This window comes from Panthera onca, chromosome B3 (genome assembly GCF_046562875.1).
Source record: "Panthera onca isolate mPanOnc1 chromosome B3, mPanOnc1 haplotype 2, whole genome shotgun sequence".
In the NCBI taxonomy this organism is placed as follows: domain Eukaryota; kingdom Metazoa; phylum Chordata; class Mammalia; order Carnivora; family Felidae; genus Panthera; species Panthera onca.
Genome location: NC_138344.1, coordinates 37,785,104 through 37,807,592, shown reverse-complemented (window position 1 = coordinate 37,807,592; position 22,489 = coordinate 37,785,104). Strand labels below are relative to the sequence as shown.

Genomic DNA, 22,489 nt, shown 5'->3' with positions numbered 1-22,489 from the left:
GCATGTCTTTAAGCTTTCTATAGACTATGACACACTATATAGTGTTATTATTATTCTATGACATGGTTTTATACATTCAATGTTTCATCTGTAACATTCTTCATATGCACGGGTGAGGCTCTGATGTAGAACAGTCTAATAACTTTAGCCTTTTTTGCTTTCTTCTCACCCTCCCCCAATTACAATGTTTATTTCCACTACTACTTCACAAGACTCATTTTTAACAATGTTTAGTTCCTCCTCTGTGAGTGCTGGGTGACCAGACCTCTGTCTGCAGGGTGACATGGCCTCTGCCCTCCCTCTCTTGATATCCTCTGGCCATTCAACATTGTAAACGTACTTTAGTTGTTTTATAGGCATTATTCTCGGTTTTATGATTCTCCGTTTCAGTCAGATGATGGTTTCAAAGTGAAAGTTTATGTTTTGGGCAGCTTTCAGCTTGCTCAATAATCATTTTCCATTTGCCTTCCTGGGCCCTCCATCGGTTTCGCATTCCTTTCTCAGGCTCGCACATTGAGAGAGAAAAGGACAAACTGAAGGGCATCTATGAACCTACCTGGGGCGGATGGAGGACAGAAGCAATGCCCTCTGGTGAAAGAGCGGGGTGGCAGGGAAGCAGGGGACACTTCCCTCCCCAAATATTTGTCATGAGAAAGAAGGACTAAATCTGTGCTCCCTCGGGCGGTAGGAGGATGGAACTATGGGGACTGTTGACTTGTGATTTCTACTTATTCAAGTTTGGTATGGGGAAAATTGCATGACAGTGAAAGGGATCTTCAAACACAGAGCTGGTCCTGTCCCTGGGCTTACTATCCTTCTAGGCTTTGGGGATTACGGTCCCGCCCTTCACTTGGCTGGTCCCATGTGTCCTGCCAGCCTTTTCTCGCCTAACTCCCTCTTTTTTCTCTCTTCTAACCACACTGGTCTCTCTCAGTCCCCCTTATTCATCATACTACCTCCTGCCACAGGGCCTTTACATGTGCTGCCCCTCTGCCTGAAATGCTCTTGCCTCTTCTTTTTCACCTTGTTAATCCCCCCTCCCATCCGTAGTATTTCAGCTGAAGCCACACTTTCTTAGGGAAGCCTTCCCTGACTCCCTGACAAAGTCACATTCCCCTGTTTTGAGTTCTCACATCACCAAGTACCTCTCCTTCCCATCACTTTGCCTTAGTGACAGTTTTAAACTTATTTATATGATTATCTGATTACAGCTGTCTCCCTCTGTAGACTGTAAGCTCCTTGAGGAGAGATATATGATGTCTGTTTTTGCTCCCCACTCAATTCTCAGCACTGTTTCTGCCCTGGCCCAAAGGAAGTGTTGAGTCAGTATGTGTTGAAAGAATGAACGAACAACAGAGGAATTCCAGCAGGACACTAGATGTGTGGCCAAGGTTTTTAGAGAATGAATTCGGGCATCAGTTGATGGATACGTAAATATTAACCGATGATTCTGTGATTTGATCACATTATGACCCCTCATTGTCTCTTCCTGTTAATACTTGAGTATATGGTCATTTGTGTTATGATTTTCAACAGAACAGCATTGGAGGAAGTGCTCAGTGAGTACACCAAAGGCTGTTTCTACATTGGCAAGGGAAGTATATTAGCTCTGTGCGCACGTGTGTATGTGGGTCAGTATGTAATATAGTAGAATAATATAATATACACCAATATAGAATGAAATATAAGTATACATATATGATAAAAGTATAAATAATATAAACACAGAAATAAATATAATTTTATAAATAAATTTATAAAATTTTTATACATAATATATATAAATAAAAATATTTTGGGGCAAAATCACTGACATACTCTCTAGTCGTTTTGCAAGTAACATCACTCCAGAAAGCATCTTAATTTCTCTCCTGTGGGCATGCTGTGTGGTACCAATGAAGAGACTGACATATTATCAATGCCTCATTTTTGCCAGTCTAATAGGGGGAAAAATGTTACCTCGTCCCTCAGCATTTCTTTGATTTTTAGTGATGATGCACATTTTTTCATGTTTGTTGGCTCTTTATATATTTTGTCTTACTTGCCTTATCATATCTTTTACCCACTTAAATTGGACTATAATATGATCATTGATTTGTAGAAGCTCTTTGTACATAAGCAATTCTTACCTCTTGGTTGTTATAGGTTATAAATATGTTCTCATATTTATTGTCATTTGTGGCTTTCCCTTCTTTTTTTCCAGCCTTGTTTTCCACCATAAAATCATTATTTTTTCCTTTGTCATTGATTAGTGATATCTTATAGAAACGTGTTCCAAGAGTTCAGCAATATTTTATACATCATCAAATTTCCACCCACGAAACTCAAAAACCATTGCTAACTTTCTCCTGAGCCCACAATCATGGTGATAGTGGTAATTTTCTATTTCTATCATGCTTTCTATATTTATTAGTTGGCAATCTACTACAGTAGTTTTTCCTTCTGCATCTTTCATTCATATATATATATATATATATATATATATATATATATATTTATACTAGTTGGAATTTGTGAGTTTCTGTTTTCTTCAGTCAATTGCATTTTGATGTTTTTCTCATTTTGATGCTCAAATTGTCCCAGATTTCACTCCTGGCAGAACTTCAGAGTGGCTCTTGTGTCCTTTTGACATGTGCCCATCATTCTTTGAGCACTGTCTAACTTTCTAGCACAAAGGGATATTCTAGGTTCCTCTTACATTTCCCTGTTCCAGACCTAGGATCAACCCAAGAGCCTTGGGTCCTTTTAGTGGAAGACAGTATTAAGATCTGGGCTCTTCGTGCTTTCATTGCTACTGCAGTGTCCCATGCTTCTGGTCTCTCTCAGTGGACAGAGCTTGGAAGTATATGTATTATATATGTAACACACACACACACACACACACACACACACACACACACACACACGAATGCATCTATAACTATTCCTATACCTATCATTGTATATATTTTATTTAAAAAATATTAATGTTCATTTATTTTAATGTTCACTTATTTTTGAGAGAGAGAGAGACAGAGTTTGAGCAGGGGAGGGGCAAAGAGAGAGGGAGACACAGAATCCGAAGCAGGCTCCAGGCTCTGAGCTGTCAGCACAGAGCCTGATATGGAGCTCAAACCCACAAACTATGAGATCATTATCTGAGCCAAAGTCGGACACTTAACCAACTGAGCCACCCAGGCGCCCCATCAGTGTATATATTTTAAAACCATGTGTTCCTGCTAATCTAACACTTCAGGATTCTTTCTAGACTTCCCCTTTTCTATACTTAAATATAAATACCTTCTCCAACAGTGGGAAACCAGAGTCTCTTTATCCTCAATATATGTACTTATTTGCTCAATCAATTTGTTTGTTCAGTGTACCAGCCTCCCAACCAACCCTGCTGTCTTCTTCACCTACCACATCTGTGCCCATTCCTGCCCCTCCTGTACTTGGACACTGAATGTTGTCATTTGTGTTTTATTTGTAATGTTCTTTGTCATCCTCAAGTTTCAAATAGTTGAATATAGCTCTTTTTTTTTAATTAGTATTTTACTTTGAGCTTATAGCTTTCTTTCTCTTATCCTCGGTTTTCTCAGCTATGAAGTAAGTTAGCTTATCTGACTTCTGAGAAACCTTCCCATGCAAAAATTATGTATTTCAATATTTTCATAGTACTTATTTTTATATTCAAAATTAATATTAAGAAGAGTAATCTACTTTTTAGAAATATCACAAGGAGATAATCATAAAGGTTTATGTATGCATATGTCAATCAGAACATTATTAAGGATAGTAAAAATTTTCAAATAACCTAAATTCCAATAATAGAGAATTTGTTAGGCAAATTATGACAGAGCAATAGAATTGAATGCTATGAAAATAGTAAAATGAAACTTCATAGAATAGTTGGAAGGGTAAAATGCAGATTACAAAACAACATATGTAACATGCTAACCATTTTATAAAAAGAAAAAAAACCATATATATGCAGAGCAAAAAGAACCTAAAAAAATACACTAAGAAGTTTCAAGTCATCATTTCTGGATTGGAGGATTGAGGGTGTGGCAGGCAGAGTAACGGCCCCCAAATGTGTCCTAAGCCTTGAAGTCTGTGAGTGTTCCCATATGCAGCAACACAACTATTCGATTAATTTAAGGATCTTCAGAAGGCAAGATAAGCCTGGATTATGCAGGTAGCCCATATAATCACAAGGGTTCTGCTGGCTTTGAAAACAGGAAGCGACAGTGAGCCAGGGAATGCAGACAGCCTCTAGAAGACAGAAAAAGCAAGGAAACAGATGCTCCCCCAGTACTCCTGGGAGGAATAAAGTGCTGCTGACACTGATTTTAACCCAGTGAGACTTGTGACTTCCGACCCATTAAGTGACTAAGTTTATAGCAACTCGTTACAGCAGCCATAGAAAACTAATACAGAGTGATTTCTGTTTTGTTCTTTGTGCTTTCTGCATTTGCATTTTCAAAAGTAGGCATTATTGGGGTGCCTGGGTGGCTCAGTCTATTAAAAGTCCGACTCTTAATTTCAGCTCAGGTCATGGTCTCACAGTTCTTGAGATCAAGCCCCATGTCAGGCTCTGTGCTGGCAATGTGGAGCCTGCTTGGGATTCTCTCTCTCTCTCTCTCTCTCTCTCTCTCTCTCTCACACACACACACACACACACACAATAAATAAAAGACATTTAAAAAATCTTTTAAAAAGTAAAAACTATTATATGTGTAATCAGAAAAAATATATGAATAATGATAACTACAAATCTGTATAGGATGTAATACACTTTCACATACATGACCTTATATATACACATGTCCTGCAATAGACGAGGCAGGCAGAAAACTGGGATGGCAGCATCTATCTCAGATTCTTGCTCTCTGGTTCCATCTGGGCCCCCATAACTCATCATGGTAAAAGCAAAGGGGACTGGAAGCCAAGAAAAGAGAGATAAGATGACAATGGTGCACCAAGGATGGCCCCACAACTGTAAATCAACTCCAAATAAGAGTGTAGAAAATCCTGTTTAGCCTTAAGGAGATGAGGGTGAGGTTCTAAGCTAGCTGTATGGAAGAAAAGTTTTGGAATACAGGGTTTAAATATTGGGAACATCAGCCAGAACACAGGGTCACTGGAAATAAAAGGAAAAGGGTCAGTAAATGAATCACAGGGATGTAAAGTACAGATTAGGGAACGCGTCAGTAATGTTATAATAACTTTGTCTGGTGACAGATGGTAACTAGGCTTATCACAGTGAGCACTGAGTCATGTGTATAAAAGTCAAATCGCTATCTTGTACACCTGAAACTAATATAGTATTGTATACCAACTACACTTCAATTTTTAAAAAAATAGTAAAAAAGGCCAGTCCCTGGGAAATGGAGGTGGTAGGAGCATAGTATAAAACCACTCCCGCCGGTAGATTCATGTCCAAGATTCCAGTACCCTAGGAATGAGGCGATTCCAGACTTTCAGAGACTCCACGCAGAATACACAGAGCTACAAGGTAGCCACGCTGGAGGTCTGGCCTTCCCACTGAGAGGAAAGGCCCTGTCCCATATCACCATGGAGGGATCCAAGCCTTAAACAAAGAGCAGCAACTATTCCCCCGATGGGTCCTGGAGCCAAGACTCCTTTGATGGGTGGTATCCACTGGGTTCCAGGAGGGGCATGAAACACCTACCAAAGGCCTCAGATTAAAGAGAGACTGATGTGTTCATTAAACAAGTACTTTCCAACAGCTTACTCTGGCCCCATGCTAGCAGCTGAGAGAACAGAGATGAGATATAAACAAGACCTGTTCCCTGTCATGAGGAAGCTCATTTCACATCCATCACCCGATTTCATCTGATACACATGCACCACAATCGTTTTTTATTCTTACTCGTTCCTAGGCATAAATATTACCCTCATGAGATTTGTAAATCCTCTAGAAAATGCACTGGACATTGCATTTTTTACCTCTTTGTGATGTCTAACACAATGATAGTCACATGATAGCCAGTTGGTTGATGGACTCTTTGAACTTCTAGAATATCCAGATCTGCTGAGCTTACTTACTCACTTCTGGGAAATTCTAAAATAAAGAACTAGTATTTGTTGAGCATCTATTATGTATAAGCCATTTTGGTCGGTGCCAGAGAGGCCACAAAAACACAAAGGAAGTGGAGGCTTGCCCTTAGGGAGTTCACAATCTAGTTGGGGAGACAGACTAGAAAAATGAGTCACAAGTAAAAACATAAGTGACAACCACATAGAACAATAAAAGAGACATCAAAAAGGTAATGTCAGTCTAACTGCCTTCTGTTTGGAGCAATCAAGAAAGGTTTGTACTGAGTAGGTGGGATTTGAGCTGAAAGACAATTAGGATTGGAAGGAAGATAAGAAAGAGTGTATTCCAAGTGGGAAAGGTGTGTGAAGGTTGGTGGTAGAAAAGCACAAAACACATATGAAATGAGGACCTAAGTTTTACAAACATTGTATCTGACTTGCCTCCTATAAATACGCACTTACATATCCCTCTCCAGTTCCTTTTCTTTATATAAAGTCGCTAAACAGATTGGCAAAGATGCTTTCTGTTGAAATTTCCAGATTAAGAACTTGTTTGTTTTCAGGTAATTGTGAATGTTTGAAGTAATCATTTCTATTATGATCATTGAATGTTATTACTTAAAAAAAAAGGCGGGGGAGGATATGCAATGTCTAAGAAAAGAGTTTAGATGAAAATGGCCTCAAGCAACTAGCCAAGGCCCTTCCTAAATACAAAAAGTAGCTACAGAAGGAAGTAGGACAAATTGTGAGGAAAGACAAAAACAGAGACCCCGACGTACATCAGAGACTATCCCACACATTCTGAAAACTGTCCCAAAGAGTGTCTAATACAAATATATCAGCCTAGGATAGAAAAAAGATAGCTGGGAATATTTTCATCATGATGGGTAATAAGTTCTGGTCGCAATCTGTCCATTAACCAGTTGTGATACTTTAGACAACTCACAGGACCTCTCTGAGCCTCATTTTCTCCTTGACAAATGGTGACTTCCTGCCCTCCTTCCCACAGGAGGTTCTGAGAGGCTGAGCCTATATAAGGTGCTGTTCTTATTAAATCAAATGGCATAATCACATGTAAAACTGTCACCCGAGCCCTCAGCAGGTTCTCAAACTGTGAGTGGAATCTGAATTGAATTGGCATTATTTTTAAAAGTCAGTGAGCATTATATCATCTCAAAGTGATATAGAAGCATCAAAAATGAATACACTTATTTCAGAGAGTAGAAAAACCAAGGTCTACAGAAATATCATAATTCCTTCTTATTTACTGCTATATACCCAGCACCTAGCACCACGTCTAGCATATAATAGATCCACAATAAATATTTATTAAATGAATGAATGGTTACTTCTCTCTGAGTCCCCCTCTAGTACTTTCATTTGCAAGTTCTCCCTATCTCTGTTTTCAAGATATACAAGGTATTCACCAAGGAACCTCAACAAGATTTACTTTTTCTCTTCAGTGAAGGTATTTTATTTATATATAAGAAGGTTAACAGTTTATTTCTAAATTAAAATTTAATAGGCCTTTGGTACAAACAGCAGTGCCTATTATTCAGTGTTTTTAAATGCTATAATGGGCACATTGTTGATCACAAGTTAATACCTAGTGAAGGGAAAATAGATCCCAAAGGATTTTGAATCATTAAAGTAAAAGACCTGTCCCTTTAAAAGGTCTGCATCTTCATGTCAATGAAAGAGACCTGTAATACGCAAGTAATAATAATGATGATGGTGATGATGATGACTTGTACAATAAGCACAAGGGCAATGATGACAATAAGTTTTACAGTGAAAATTACAATTCTGTTTCTTAACACTGATAGTGCAGGTAGACTGGTGGCCAATTTTGCTATACATAACATTACCATATGTGATTGTCCTTAAACGTTGGGTTAACCCCCTTATGTTGTAAACTTTAACCTTCAGAAAGGATGAACCCAAGTCTAAACATCAGCTCTTGGGTAGAACTTTGGTTGGTCTACATATAATAGACCCAGTTCCTCTGTTTATATCCAGTTGTCCCACCCAGGACTTTGGACGTCCACTCTCATCATGGAAGATCCTTGCTTCCTTTCAAATGAAACCCAGAAACTTCTCTCTGGACTTTGAGGTCTTTAACTTTAATCACCAGAAACATTGCCAGGGCAGGGCAAATCTGGGCACTCACACTGCATCCTGCATTTCTGAGGAGGTAACACATATCTGCAGGACTCAGGATGGCAGCAGGTAGGGGCAAAGGAAAAGGCTCCCTACCAATGCTAAGAAAGACTAGAAGACTTTTCTACATACATGTGTTTAACAGCTTGTCCACCAGCATCACAAAACCAAAGCTGAGTGGCCCTTTCCTACTTCCAGTTGTCACCTGTGGTCAAGTATTTTTATTTGATAAAATTTTCGCTTTTGAAGTTGTCCTTAACACTCATTTTAACCTAATGAGGGGTCGTACAAACTACATACCATCCGTACAATAATGTTGCCTTGACAAAGTACAAGGTAATTTGCTCTAGGCCTTACCTATTTCTTAAAACACCCCTGAATCATCCTCCTCCCACCATGTGGCGCAAATTACTTTTCTCACTGATCATGTCCAAAGTACTCTCCAAGAGAAGAAAGCTGACCTGCATGGTGGCACCCATGTTCAATAAATGCATTCTCCTCCTGCCTCCCACATGCCCCTCTCATTCTTACCACTCGCCTTTCCTTTCTTTTATGTCAGTATACAACTGTCCTTCTTTCAAAATGTTTCAAAATCCAACTTCTCAAGGAAAGCCACCTTAACTAATCCCCCTTCAACTGTCACTTCATTCTCTAGTCTTTTGGAGCACAAGAATAGTACTGATGGCCAGAGTAATTATTAATAATAATATTAACTATTTATTGAATTTTTGTCACATGCCACACACTTGTTATGTATTTTTACATGTAGTATTCCTAATCCTCACACCCTGAGAGGTGGGTGTTATTATCACCCCTTATTTACAAATGAAGAAACTGAGGCTAGAGTGACATGTTCAAGGTCACATGGCTACAAAGTAACAAATCCAAGACTCAAACCATGACTTAGCTGGCTGACAAGCCTGTGCTCTCTCTCTCAGCAGATGCTCACTGTGGTACGCACTGAATTGATGGTGACTTTCTGTGTAAGCCTCTCCCCCTCCTCAAACACCATCACCAAAGAAAATGTATGTTTCTCTTGTATATCCTCAATATGCTTGTTGAATTGAGTTGAACAGCTTAAAGCCAGAAAACACATCTCCTATTTTTTTAAATATATTCCATCCTTGTGCTCTGCACATAAGGTAATCATTAAATGTTAATGACTAAGTGAAATGGAATAAAATCAGTGTTGTGGTAGCCATTTTTAAGCTTTAAGAGTTTAAATGAGCAAGCCCATACACAGCACCACAGCTGGGAGCGCCATATTGCCATTAAGCCAGAAGGTGGATTAACGGGATGGGAACATTTGAAAACAGACACCACGAGAATGGTTAAGTCAGTTTCCCAAACCACTTTCTACAAGTAGCTACTGCTTTTCCCCCCATAATAATTTCACAATGATTAGCCTGCTAGGTGAGAAGTCCCAGGCAAAAACCTGAATGTCAGGAGAGTTTAGAATGACCACTAAGTATTGGGCCAAAGTTGAAGGTGATATGGACAACAGGTAGAGTCATTCCAATCCAGCTGGTCAAAACGTAAAAGAACTGCCATCTATTATGAGCTTCAACTTTCAGGGTAAATGCTTTTGTTCTTTCCATCAGATTGATGAAATGCAATCTCACAGTCCAACACATATGGATATCAAAATGTGTATTTGGTGACAAGTAGCGTCTCATGCTACCAGTTTCTGCTTCCTTTTGCTTTCTTTGCTCATAGCACAAAATTTCCTACTTTTTGCCAAAACCTTACTATGTAGCTTTTTAACTTAATTAAATATATAGGCAATTACTGACACCATCTGTCTTCATAGAAAAAGAACAAGACGTGACACAAAAGACTGGGATTTTGAAGGGAATATTTAGCAAACAAAATCTTCTAGCCCCACTATAGTGATATTTATTTTTAGAAGCCCTTATGTTATTTTAAATCATTTATGTTTCTTAGAAATAATGAATTTGAGCTATACTTACAATGTGGTGGCTTTGGTGTGATTTTTTTAAAAGGAAAATATCAAGTAATCCATTGCTTTTTCAGTAAAACAAAAACTTAAACACGCGGTCGAACATCTGTTACCAGTACAGTCTAACACAGCACTTAAAATCCTTTAAAATCCCTGAAAACCTTTATAAAGTTACATGAATCTTTTGCATAAATAGAACTGTTTTAACAATATGTATATTCCTTTAAACATATATTTTGCTTTCTTAAACATAAGATTCATTATGTTGCCCATCGTTCCAAGCTCTTATGAATCAATAAATGAAATGGCTTCGCTTCTTGGCGAAGTGCGTCTCCCCCTATCAGGTCACATTACTAGCCCACACGAGAGTACCTACTTATTTGTGTCTGGTTTTTTAACCTTTTTTTGATGTCTCTCCACAAATGTCTTAATATGTAAATGATACCAAACCAACCCACTGAAACTCGATCAGCCTAAGTTAGGAACCCATACAAAATGCAAGTCCAAATAAAATACCAAGATTCAGCCCCCATAGGGAGAGCATAGGCAGGGAATACAAAGGAATTCTAGAGAAGCGCCACATATGGCTACAAGAAGAATATGGAAATGGCAGTTACCACCAAGGAGGACAACTGTGTTCTCCTACAGCAATTCCCTGACCTAGAAGAGCAGGCTTTTGAGCCCCACTGGGCAGCAACTTAGTGTCCTACATAAAAACAGACGGGTGCAGGATGACAGGACATCAATACAAAGAAGGTACTTTTCAAACGAATACCTTTAAAACTTCTATTCATGGTAAAGATTTATGAGATACCAAAGTATATGCAATCTCAGATTTGAGGGGGAAAACACCCATGTATATATTTTGTATTTTTTTACTCACTTGTTGACAAAGGAAATATGAAGAGAACTAATTCCACAGTTATTTTCTACAAATTGCTTGAAGACTGTATAAAATGCTTCTATTAGTAGGGGCAAAACTAAGAATTCACACTTATCTGCCATGACTTATGAGCCTTCTGGTGCAGGCTGCTAAGCATAAGCTGTATATTAGGAAACCACGCATTGGGGCGCCTGGGTGGCGCAGTCGGTTAAGCGTCCGACTTCAGCCAGGTCACGATCTCGCGGTCTGTGAGTTCGAGCCCCGCGTCAGGCTCTGGGTTGATGGCTCGGAGCCTGGAGCCTGTTTCAGATTCTGTGTCTCCCTCTCTCTCTGCCCCTCCCCCGTTCATGCTCTGTCTCTCTCTGTCCCAAAAATAAATAAAAAACGTTGAAAAAAAAAAAATTAAAAAAAAAAAAAAAAAAAAAAAAAACAAACCACGCATTGAATTTTAGAAGAAGAGATGGTGAGAAGGAGGGAGGAAAGGAGGGAAATACCTCCCTTAATGCTGTTTCTTTCATTTGCTAGAAATTGAACCTAGGGATGAATGGTGTCAGAGGGGGTCAGTTAAAGCAGTCTCTGGGGTGAAGCTCAGTGGAACAGAGGCCTAATGTAGCAGCAGAGCCCTGACCGGTAAGCTAGGACTGAGGAACACTTAGGTGAAACCACAGGGTGATTTTCAGTCAGTAGCTACTCAACTGGAATTTTTCCCAAGGCCCTAAAGCTCCACCCATACATTTCTGGAAAGTGCCACAGGACTTTCATTGATCACGAGCAGGAATCTTGGTGTTCTGCCTACATGGGAAGACAATATCTCTTTGTCTTTATAAGGCTCCTTTATTATAGGCTCTCAAAGTGCTTTATAGACAAATAACGGGGGCCATGAGGTAGAAAGGTGTTAAGTGGCTTGCCCAAAGTCCCACAGTACATCACAGGCCTTCCTCCGGACTCAGAACCACCTAGTAAGTGGGTGTGACTGCTGGCATCACGGTGCCCTCTCACATCCAAACATTTGTTTCCCTCCTAGGCGGAGAGAATTTCCAAGATCAAGGACAGGAGAGAAAGCCTGGACTTCAAAGTATAGCAAAGCTAGACTGTAATCCCACCTCCGCAGCTTAGCTGTGGAACTTGGCACGTTTCTAGGTCCTGTGAGCCTTCACTTCCACTTATAAAAAAAAAAAAAAGTGAAACAGAGAAAAAGCATGAGCAGGGGAGGGGCAGAGAGAGAGGGAGACAGAGAATCTTAGCACATAGCCCAACACGGGGATCCAACTCAGGAACCGTGAGATCACAGCCTGAGCCGACACCAAGAATTGGGTGCTTAACCGACTGAGCCACCCAGGTGCCCCTGACTTCCATTTTTATAAATTGGGAATGTTAGCATTTGCCTCACAAAGTTGTTGTGAGGATGACACAGAAAATACCAAAGTGCATTTTGCATGACAGACCTTAAACATACATTAATTTCCCTTCTTTTTCACTTCCCCAAGTCTGCCTCCTAAAGTCTGTCCTCCACTCGGTCAAATGGCAGCTTTCTAAACATTGCTGCCATCAAAAAAAGGTGGCATATTAGCTTGATGCACTGCTGAACCCTTCACACCAGAGTCTATAGACAACAAAGGCAAAATCACGGAATTCAGAATCAGCTCACAAAATGGTCAAATCCAAAAGGTTCCATTATGACAAACACGGTACCTGGCACTCAGCCCTCTACTGTCACCAAATGAGTCAGAATGTTTTGGATTATTAGATTAACTTGATGGGGATGAGGAAGTACCCCTGTGGAGCCCCAAGCCTCCAAAGGCAGGCTGAGGTGCTGGGAGGGCCCTGAAATGAGCGACAGAAGGGAAGAAGGGAAGCGGACACGTGTAGGACACAGCTTTCCTGTGTTATGTGCCCACCTGCTTAAATTAGACCTGCCTCTCTTCTAGATTTAACCATGACCAGCCCCACTTCGTCCACGAGCTGATACAAAATGAAGGCCTGTGGTGGGATGTAGACAGAGGTGCACTGCATTTTTAAAAAGTGACATTGTGACCCCAGAGCTAATTGAATCTTTTTGACATATGCTAATATATCATCCCTTCTAGTCCATGACTGCGTATTAAGCCAAGGTATCAACCCTTGCTGGGTACTCTTTTGCTTTAGTGTATGTGGCAGATATTTTTCACTCACATATGGAAAACTTGTTAAGGTACAGACTTGAGGAATACGTAGGGTAAATTCAGAGGGCAGTTTGGAAGGTGGCTTATCACAGGCTTCCTCATTCAGTCACTACTTACACGCTCAACTAGACTCAAACAAGTAGCCATGCGAATTGTGTAGGCGTTCCTCCAAAAATCGGTCTCCCGGAGAACAGGTTCTGTGTGTGCATTAGCTTTATTGAGATATCACTTCCCATAAAATTCACCCTTTTTAAAGTGTACAGTGCAATGGTTTTTAAGTATATCCACAGAGTTATACAACCATGACCATAATCTAATTTTAGACCATTTCCCTTACCCTAAGAAGACATCCTGAACCCATTAAAAACCATTTCCCATGCCCTCTTTTCCCCAGCCACTGGAAACCATTTTCTGCCTCTATGGATTTCCCTGTTCTGGACATTTCATATAATTGGATCATACAATAGGTAGTCCTTTGTCATAAAGGACTTCTTTCACTTGACATAATGTTTTCAAGGTTCATCCATGTCATAGCAGATATCAGGGCTTCATTCCTTTTAATGGCTAAATAATATCCCACTGTATGGACATACCACATTTTGTTTATCTGTTCACCAGCTGATGGACATTTGGGTTGCTTCCACTTTTTGACTAGTATGAATAATGTGCTGTGAACATTCATGTGCAAGTTTTTGTGTGAATACTGTTTTCATTTTTCCTGGTTATATACCCAGGAGTAGAATGGATGCATCACTTGGTAACTGTAAGTTTACCTTTTTGAGAAACTGACAAACTGTTTTTTAACATGGCCGTGCCATTTTACAATCTTGCTAGCAATGAATTTCTAGCAAGGGCTAGCAATTTCTCCATATCTTTGCCAACACTTGTTACTGTCTCTTTTGTTTCAGCCATCCTTGTAGGTTTGAAGTGTTTTCTCTACTGTCTGTGTTTTATAGGGAAGATTTTTTCCCTTGTGTTATTTTTCCTTGTGTTATTGATTCTTGAGTAATCCAACAAGATTTATTGTGCATACTTACATCGAAAGTGCTGTGCTAGTATTATGCAAGATGCAGATATGGATAAGACAAGTCCCTGCTCTTGGTCTCAGACTGCTCTCTAGGAATTTCCCAAATGTAAACAAACTTGCCTTGGACTGGAAATCAAGAGCTCTGAGCTCTGATCTGAACTCTGCTCCTGACCAGGCCTCTTTCCCTCTTGCAGCCTGAAGCCTAGAGTTGGAGGGGGACTTGACTAGACCAACTCCATAGTTTGGACTGCCTGTGTTTCTTGCCTACATATTTTGCAACTGAGGTTGTTCTTTATTAAAAAAAAAAATCTGATTTCCTGCAGATGTCAAGGAAAGTGGGAAGGAAAGGCAAATCTCTGCTGCCAACTCACTGCACTGATGGGACCAGTGCCATGTACTCATCCAGATCTCACTGTACACAAGTCTTCGGTGTCCACAACGACTGGGCACAGGGATCCTCCCCAGTGACAGCCACAGAACAGGAGCTTTCTGCTTTGAAAATTCACACAAAAGCCTTTTGGAGATTATTTGTAGTAACTTTAAAGGAATACTTCTCAACTAAGCAAATCATTCACCAGCCCTGACATTTATAGCGTGAAAATTACAGAAGGAGAATAACTATCTACAGTATGAGATTATTATATTGAATGGCCATGGAAGAAGCATATACAATTACTAGTCCTAGAAACCCATAATAGGTTATAAAAATTGGGTTTTTGTGTTTATTTTAGTCTAGTGCCTAATGTCAAAATAAGAAAATGGCCTTCTAAAAATTCATGATACAAAAAGGAAATACTTAAAAAGAAAAAAGAAATGAGTATGTAATTCTGTACCTTAATACAAATAATATTAGTTAGGCCATCAGTCTTGAAAGTAATAGAGGGAGGATCATAAATATATACAAGTAATGGAAGTAACTTGGAAAAGGAGGCAGAAAAGGCAAGAGTATATTAAAATTTTTGTAATTTTTTTAACAAAAGTGAAAAACATCAATAGAGCTGCTGATGATGTTAGGTTTAAATTTCAATATTTTCCATTTTGGATCCGCAAATTAATTATGAATATAGTTCCTGCACACCCTGAAAGAACTTCTGAAGTCACAGAGAAGCTTCTAGCACTACAAAGCAACTGGACTATTAATGCTGGTGACTAGGTGTCACAGAAAGAGCTGGACCAGGACTCAGGAAATGTGAGCTTTGATCCCAGCTCTTCCCCTAACCAAGGGACCTGAGTGAGTCTGTTCACCTCCCAGAGTCTCATCCATAAAATGGGGACAGGGGAATGATGGAAGACATATTAGGTCTGTGAGACAGAATTGTTTAAAACCTCTCTGGGCCCTGAGTATTTTGGTTTCAGAGAGCCTATCACCCTACATCATATTAAATGTATTTAAATGTACTTTCATAGAATAGGATTTAGATATAACTGTATGAGTTGTGTTGCATTTAACTAGCACGTCAAATTTGGTCAGTATTTTAAAAACATTGATTACTTTGTAGTTTTTGTTTTATATTTGGAATCCAGTAACATTTTCCCCCCCAGAATCCAAATATTTTGAAGGCCTTTGAAAATCATAGAGGCCCTAGGCATGGTGGATTACTGGGCTCTGGGTCCTAAGTGGCAGGACCCAGATTTTCTGCTGTCTCTGACCCCACAGACTCCACAGGCCCAACATGAGGCAGTACTGAAAATGGATGCTGTAGTTGCTCAGAGACAGCCTTGTGAAGCTGTAATATAAATCGAAGGATAAACAGAATTAATAGGGACAGAGGGGGAGGCTTCCGAGAAATACTAAGGGTCTCATTTGTTGATCAGGGTGCAGGGCAACTGCCCCATAGACGGGCAACAGTAGTTCTCCTTAGCCTCTCCAAGAGACTGGGCCATCCCAGAAGCTGCCACTAGGTGGCAACATGCCAAGACGCTGCAGTCCCCTCTGCCTTTCTATTGATTTTTTAAAATGTAATACAAACAATTCTTACCAAATATCATAATCATATTAATATTTTGCTAACTGAAAATTCTTACAGTGCCTTGTAAAAACTTCTTTAAAATTAAGTATCATGTATTTTGTTTACCACCATGGGGAGCTCAGCACTTCTGCTGATAATCAACATGGGAAAAGATATCACATAGTAGCCACCTAAGACAGTACTCTGTTTGATACCCAGGATTCTAGAGCCTGGGTCTTGTTTTGTTTTTTAGTTTAGTTATTTATTTGAGAGATACAGAGAGTGGGAGAAGAGCAGAGAGAAAGAGACAGAAAGAGAGTCCCAAGCAGGCTCCACACTGCCAGCATGGAGCCCCCACACCATGAGATCCTGACTCGAGCCAAAACTAAGAGTCGGATTCCCAACCGATTGAGCACCCAGGCACCCCTGGAGCCTGTTTTAACAGCATCTGAGAAGAGGTAAAAGTGGTCCTCATCTCTGAGAAGCAGGGAAAAATACTTCAGTCAAGAGCCAAGCAAGTGAGTTCTTATGCCTACCCCTGACTCTGCTCCTGCCAGGGCTACAGGGAAGAAGTCAGGGTCCAAACAGATTTGTGTCTGCCAAACTCCACAAAAATAGTCCCATACAGTTTCCTTGTAGTCACTGAATCCTCACAATACCCCTCAGAGATAGAGGCCATTACAGACAGGTCTGTGTTAACATACAAGGAAGCAGAGGCCCAGAAAGAAGAAAGTTAAGATCACACAGATAGCAAAGGGCAAGAAAAGACTCCCAGTGAGTTCCTGTAACTCTGGTCCCGTGCTCCTGCCATTCCAGTGAAGCTACGTGCCTCCCTCCATGCATAGGCCCCTCCAGTCTCCACTACCCTGAAGCTGCACTCTCTTCTTTCCCTACCAAGCTGCCTCTATCCGTCTCAACCTTATTTCATCTTGGCCTAAATATGGTGAAAAGCATGGCCCCTAGGGAAGGCTTCATGTCCTGTTGGTCATATAGACCAAGGTTTGTACGTCTTGCATCTCCCCAGACAAGGAGGGCCTTGAGACCAAGGCCCAAAAGTGACAACAGGGAAAAAGGTGCCTCCCTAGCAGGGGCCAATTCTGCTCTATCCCTACACCCGGCCAAACGTATCCTCCTGCTGAGAAGGGAGAAAAGGTATCTGAGATCTCACTCCATTCTCCAGAACATCATTCAACAAAAACATCTCAAACTCATCACAGCCAAATCTAAAATTGTGATTTTACCCTTTAAACTATTCCTCTAGCAATCTGCCCCCCTCAGCACATAGTAATTCCATCCTTCCATTTTTTCAGGGCAAAAGTCTTGAAGATATCCTTGACTCCTCTTTCTTGCACACCCTGCATCCAGCCCATCAATAAAGTCCTTTAGGATGCAGTTTTAAAAGGTATCTATAATATGACCACTTCTCCCACCCTCTGTTGTTACCATGCCGACCCAGCTACCACCATCTCTCACCCATTTTATTGCAATAGCCTCCTAACCAGCCTCCCTGTTTCCATCCTTGACCCCTCATGGTCCCTTCTCCCCACTACAACCAGAGTAACCCTTTAAAGTTATAAGTTAGATCATGTCACTCCAGTTGAGTTTGGTCTCCAAAGTTGTGAGCAGGAAATGAGGCCTTGGCATATTACTTTGTACAGTAAGGACAGAGGGAACCTTGGCCTCCCCATGCCTGTGTTGCCCAGCAAGCAGAGGGGCTGGGCTGGTGGCCTGGCCTCTACAGCTTAGCTATAGCTATGGGGACCTGTGGGTTTGACAGAGGGTTTGTTCTCACTCAGTGGTGGCTTTCCTGTCACAATGAGACTATGAAGAAAGACACGAAAATGGACAGGGAGGTGGTGAATGCATCCCTCAACCAAAGCAGGCTGCTGAGGAGGGTAAGCTGGGGCCACACTCTGCTTTAAAGGCCTGTTACCGTCTCTGTGGTAGGTGAATTCTCAGTGCTTCATCTCCCACTTGCATTAGCTGGAGAATCTGCCTAGAGAGTGAGCAATCGTCACAATTCTGTCAGCCTCATAGATGCATCTGTGAGGGAAGGTCCTTCAGGACTATCCTCCCCAGTGATTAGTTGGGGAAAGTGTGGCCCAGAGAGGCCACTTGCCAAAGATCAGGGATATCTGTCAGATGCTGGTACCAAAGCAAGTCACGTAGCCTATCTGGATATCAGGTTCTTCTCCTTACAATAAAAGAGGAAGATGATAAAGAAAAGGAACAGAAAACCTAGACAGGAATGTGCAAAACATCTGTGAATCCCCTCAAGCTCTGAAATTCTATGATTCTTCCACAAATGTTGTTTGATCTATAAATCAGTCTGTTGGTCCCATAAGACTGGACGCCCATAAGAGAAGGTTGGCAAGACCAACCTCTTTGCTATAAAACTTTATTTACAAGTGGAGACAGTCACATAATGTGGGCCTGGGTACATGTGCCCGTATCTGTAGGCTCTGCCTCCCATCCACTATGCCTGTCATGGGAAAGAGCCAACACGGTGGGGGTGAGCGCAGCCTTCACCTGCCTGGAACACCTAAGAAAAAAAGGGTTCAATACTGGGCCCCTCTCCCACACCTTCCACATTGGAGCATGTTATGACCTTTTCATCCCAAGGCTTGTGGCCCAAATAGGATGCAGAACCTGGGAATAGGATAATTCTGGGCAAGCTTGCCTCTACCTGACCCTGCCTTCTGCTTGTCACATGCCTGTTTAAAGGTCGATGAGGTTCTTACAGTTTCTGGATTGCCTCCTGCCCCGTGTTCTCCCCACTTTTCCCCAGGTCTCCTGATGGAGCTACAGCAAGGATTGCATCCAGTGCAGTGCTGGTCAGAGCGGCAGAGAGCTGGGGCCTCTGCAGTACTCCCCCACCATAGCCCTGCTGGCCCTGTCTCTTGCTGAAGTTGCAACGGGCTTTTTTGCAACCAATATGATAGAGAATATACCCACGTGTGTAATTTTTCATTTTCTAGTAGCCTTGTTTAAAAATGTAACAAACAAAAACAGGGAGCATCTGGGTGGCTCAGTTGGTTAAGCATCCGACTTCGGGTCGGGTCATGATCTCACAGTTCATGGTTCAAGCCCTGCGTTGGGCTCTGTACTGACAGCTCAGAGCCTGGAGCCTACTTCAGATTCTGTGTTTCCCTCAGTTTCTGCCCCTCCCTGCTTGTCTTCTATCTCTTTGTCTCTCTCAAAAATAAACATTTAAAAAAATTTATAAAAATGTAACAAAAAATAGATGAATGTGGTCTTTTAAAATTTTTTTAATGTTTATTTATTTTTGAGAGAGAGAGAAAGACAGAGCATAAGTGGGGGCTAGGGGCTGAGAAGGAGGGAGACACAGAATCAAAAGCAGGCTCCAGGCTTTGAACTGTCAGCACAGAGCCTGATGCAAGGCTCAAACTCACGAACCATGAGATCATGATCTGAGCCGAAGTCAGACACTTAACCAACTGAGCCACCCAGGCGCCCCTTTTTTTTTTGAACGTGGTCTTAATAACGTATTTTACTTCACCCACCATAACCAAAATATTATAATTTCAATGTATAATCAGTATAAAATATTAGCAATGAGATATTTCACAGTATTTTTTTACCTCCTTGTCAGTCTTCAAAGTCTGGTATGTATTTTACATTTATAACACATCTCAATTTGAAGCAGCCACATTTTAAGTGCTCAATAACCACAAGTAGTACAATCTAGAATATACATGAAAGTCTATATATAATGTCGCTTCCTGCTAATATGCTGCTAATATTAACCACTCACTGTCAACATTTTGTTATATCCTCATCTAGTTTTTTCTATGTATAATATTATTTTTGCAAAGCTGAAGTCATATATCCTTCTCTTCCTCCTCTTGCATATATGACAGAGAATCCCAAGCATATACCTTCCTACACCATCAAAAGTTGTTCACAATCATCATCTTTAGTGATAATATCATAGAGTATCCCATCATTTGGATATGTTATAATCTTTTTTACCAATACCCAAATGTTGGACAGCTGCAATCTTTCAATCTTACAAGTAATGCTGACATGAGTATTTTCGTGTTAAGGATTCCTTGTAAGGTCTTGATGCAAATGTCTCTAGGATTCTAGTCATTTTTAACAAAATGATTTTTACATCAGCAGTAAGTCAAACAATTGTCAACTAGTGATTTATGACTGGGAGCCAAGACACCTTGTTCTCTCATCCCACACCTTTGATACCTGGCTCTGTAACCTAGGGCAAACGACTTCACTCCAATGTATAAAGTAAACTGTATTAGATGATTTTTAAGAGTCTTTCCAACACTAGCCTTCAGTGATATTTTTCCCTTACCCTCATATCTAATCAATTAACCTGTCAAGCTAGTCATTACAAGTCCCGCATGTCACGTCAAAGCCACTCCCTAACATTTAAAAATCCATCCACTTCTCTCCATCCCCACTCACAGTGCCTTTGTACAGGCCGCCATCATTGCTCCTCTAAATTGTGATGGGAGTATCCAGGGCAGAGAGAGATTAGGTTCTAAAGTTAACAATGAAATCCAAAATCAAGAATGGGATTAAAGGAGGTATGTGTGAATGCAAGAGCGTGACCTAGAGGAGATGCGCAATGAATGTTTCCTATGTTGGAATCGGACACCAGCTTCAAGAGGCCCACCTAGATCCTGATCCCTGAAAGCTGGAGTGGAGTTCACAGCAAGGCATCAGAGGTGCTGAGGTGTCTGCTGCAAAGCCCGCCCCGCCCCATCCACAGGACAGGATGAGGTGGGAAGACAAAGGCTCAGCAGCCTCCCCTAAAGGGCTGACAGTCTAGAGGGGGAGACGGGACCCCTATACGCAAAACAAGCACGCCTCAGGCAGTGTCTTCAATGGAAAAACCAGATGGAGAACAGAACAATTATCTGAGCAATTCCGGCAAGCCTGCTGTTGAGGAAAAAGCTTAACGAAATTTGTTCTACTATTTCTTTTGTGAACCAAGGGTTTAGGGCAGTCTGGGGAAGCAAAACTACTTCAGCTCTAGAAAGAACACAATCCTAGCCTGTGCTCTATGATCTTAAGCAAACCACGAAGCCACGTTTTGATCTCAGTATCCTCATTGGTCAAATGGAGAGAGAGTAATACCAACCTTGCCCACATCTAACCACCTACTGGACTGAGTTGTTGTGAGGTTGACCACAAGGATTATGAGTGGGAAAAACAGCTGTTAAAAGGGGCAATCTAACAGCTACACAGGCGACTGAAAATGTGTCTCCTAAGATCCTACTCCTCAAGGAATTGCTTAGTGATCAAAAATAACATTTGTATTGAACTTTCATCATTTGTAAGGCAATTTTAGGTGCATTTATTTTGTTTTCGAAGCCCTGTGTGATAGGTGTTATCATGTGCTCCTTCCACACTCAAGAATACCGAGATTGAGGGAGCTTAAATGGCTTGGTGAAATTTACACTATTGGCAAGGGCCAGATTTAGGCTGACTGCTTGGTTCTCTACTGTGCTGCCTTCCCATTAAAAGCCTTATCACTAGGAGTGCGCTTGTCATGATGAGCACTGGGTGATGTATGGAATTGCTGGATCACTATATTGCTTGAAACTAATACGACACCGTGTGTGAACCACACGGGAATTAAAACTTTAAAAATCACCAAAACATTGGTATTATTAACATGAATATTAATAATGTTTGTTACATACATTTCCCTTTAATCCAGGACACGAAAACATCAAAAGAGAAACTCTGGGAAAAAGTGCCTGACATCCAGGAACGGCAAATCCACTTTCTCGTATTAAGAAAAAGTAGCTGTCCCCATCTGATTTGCATTTTATGCCATACAGCAGGAAATATTTAAGTTGACAAATAGGATATTTACAACTGCAACAGATACTTGGCAGTTAGTTTTTAACAATTGTTGAAAATGTGATTTATTTGCTATTATAAAAGGGCATTACTGTGCAAATATGACTCCTGAAATTAGCTTCAGTTTAGCAAGGGGCCTTGACAGCTTGACCTCTTAATATCCTTATAATGATGCCATTTACATTCAATGCTTACTCAAGTCACTCGCTGCTACATTTGTTTGAGAAGAGTCCACTCTAGGGCAGATGTATTATGTATTTTAACACGTAGAGTTAGTATGTGGGGCACATGGAGGCCTTCTAAGAGGAAAAACTGTTTAATCAAGTCTTCATGAAAATGTGTTCGTTTCCAACTTCCTACAGTGAAAATGCGTTAATGCTAATTACAGTGTACTACAGAAATACAATACTTCATGTTTTCTCCACAAGACATTTTCATGGCATGGATTATAGTAAA

The 22,489-nt window shown here is 40.7% G+C and overlaps 1 protein-coding gene across 4 annotated transcripts in view; it reads left to right on the top strand.

Annotated features, from left to right (window-relative positions):
- Positions 1 to 22,489, top strand: part of IQCH (IQ motif containing H) — a 213,408-nt gene that overhangs the window by 162,688 nt on the left and 28,231 nt on the right. The window lies entirely within an intron of this gene.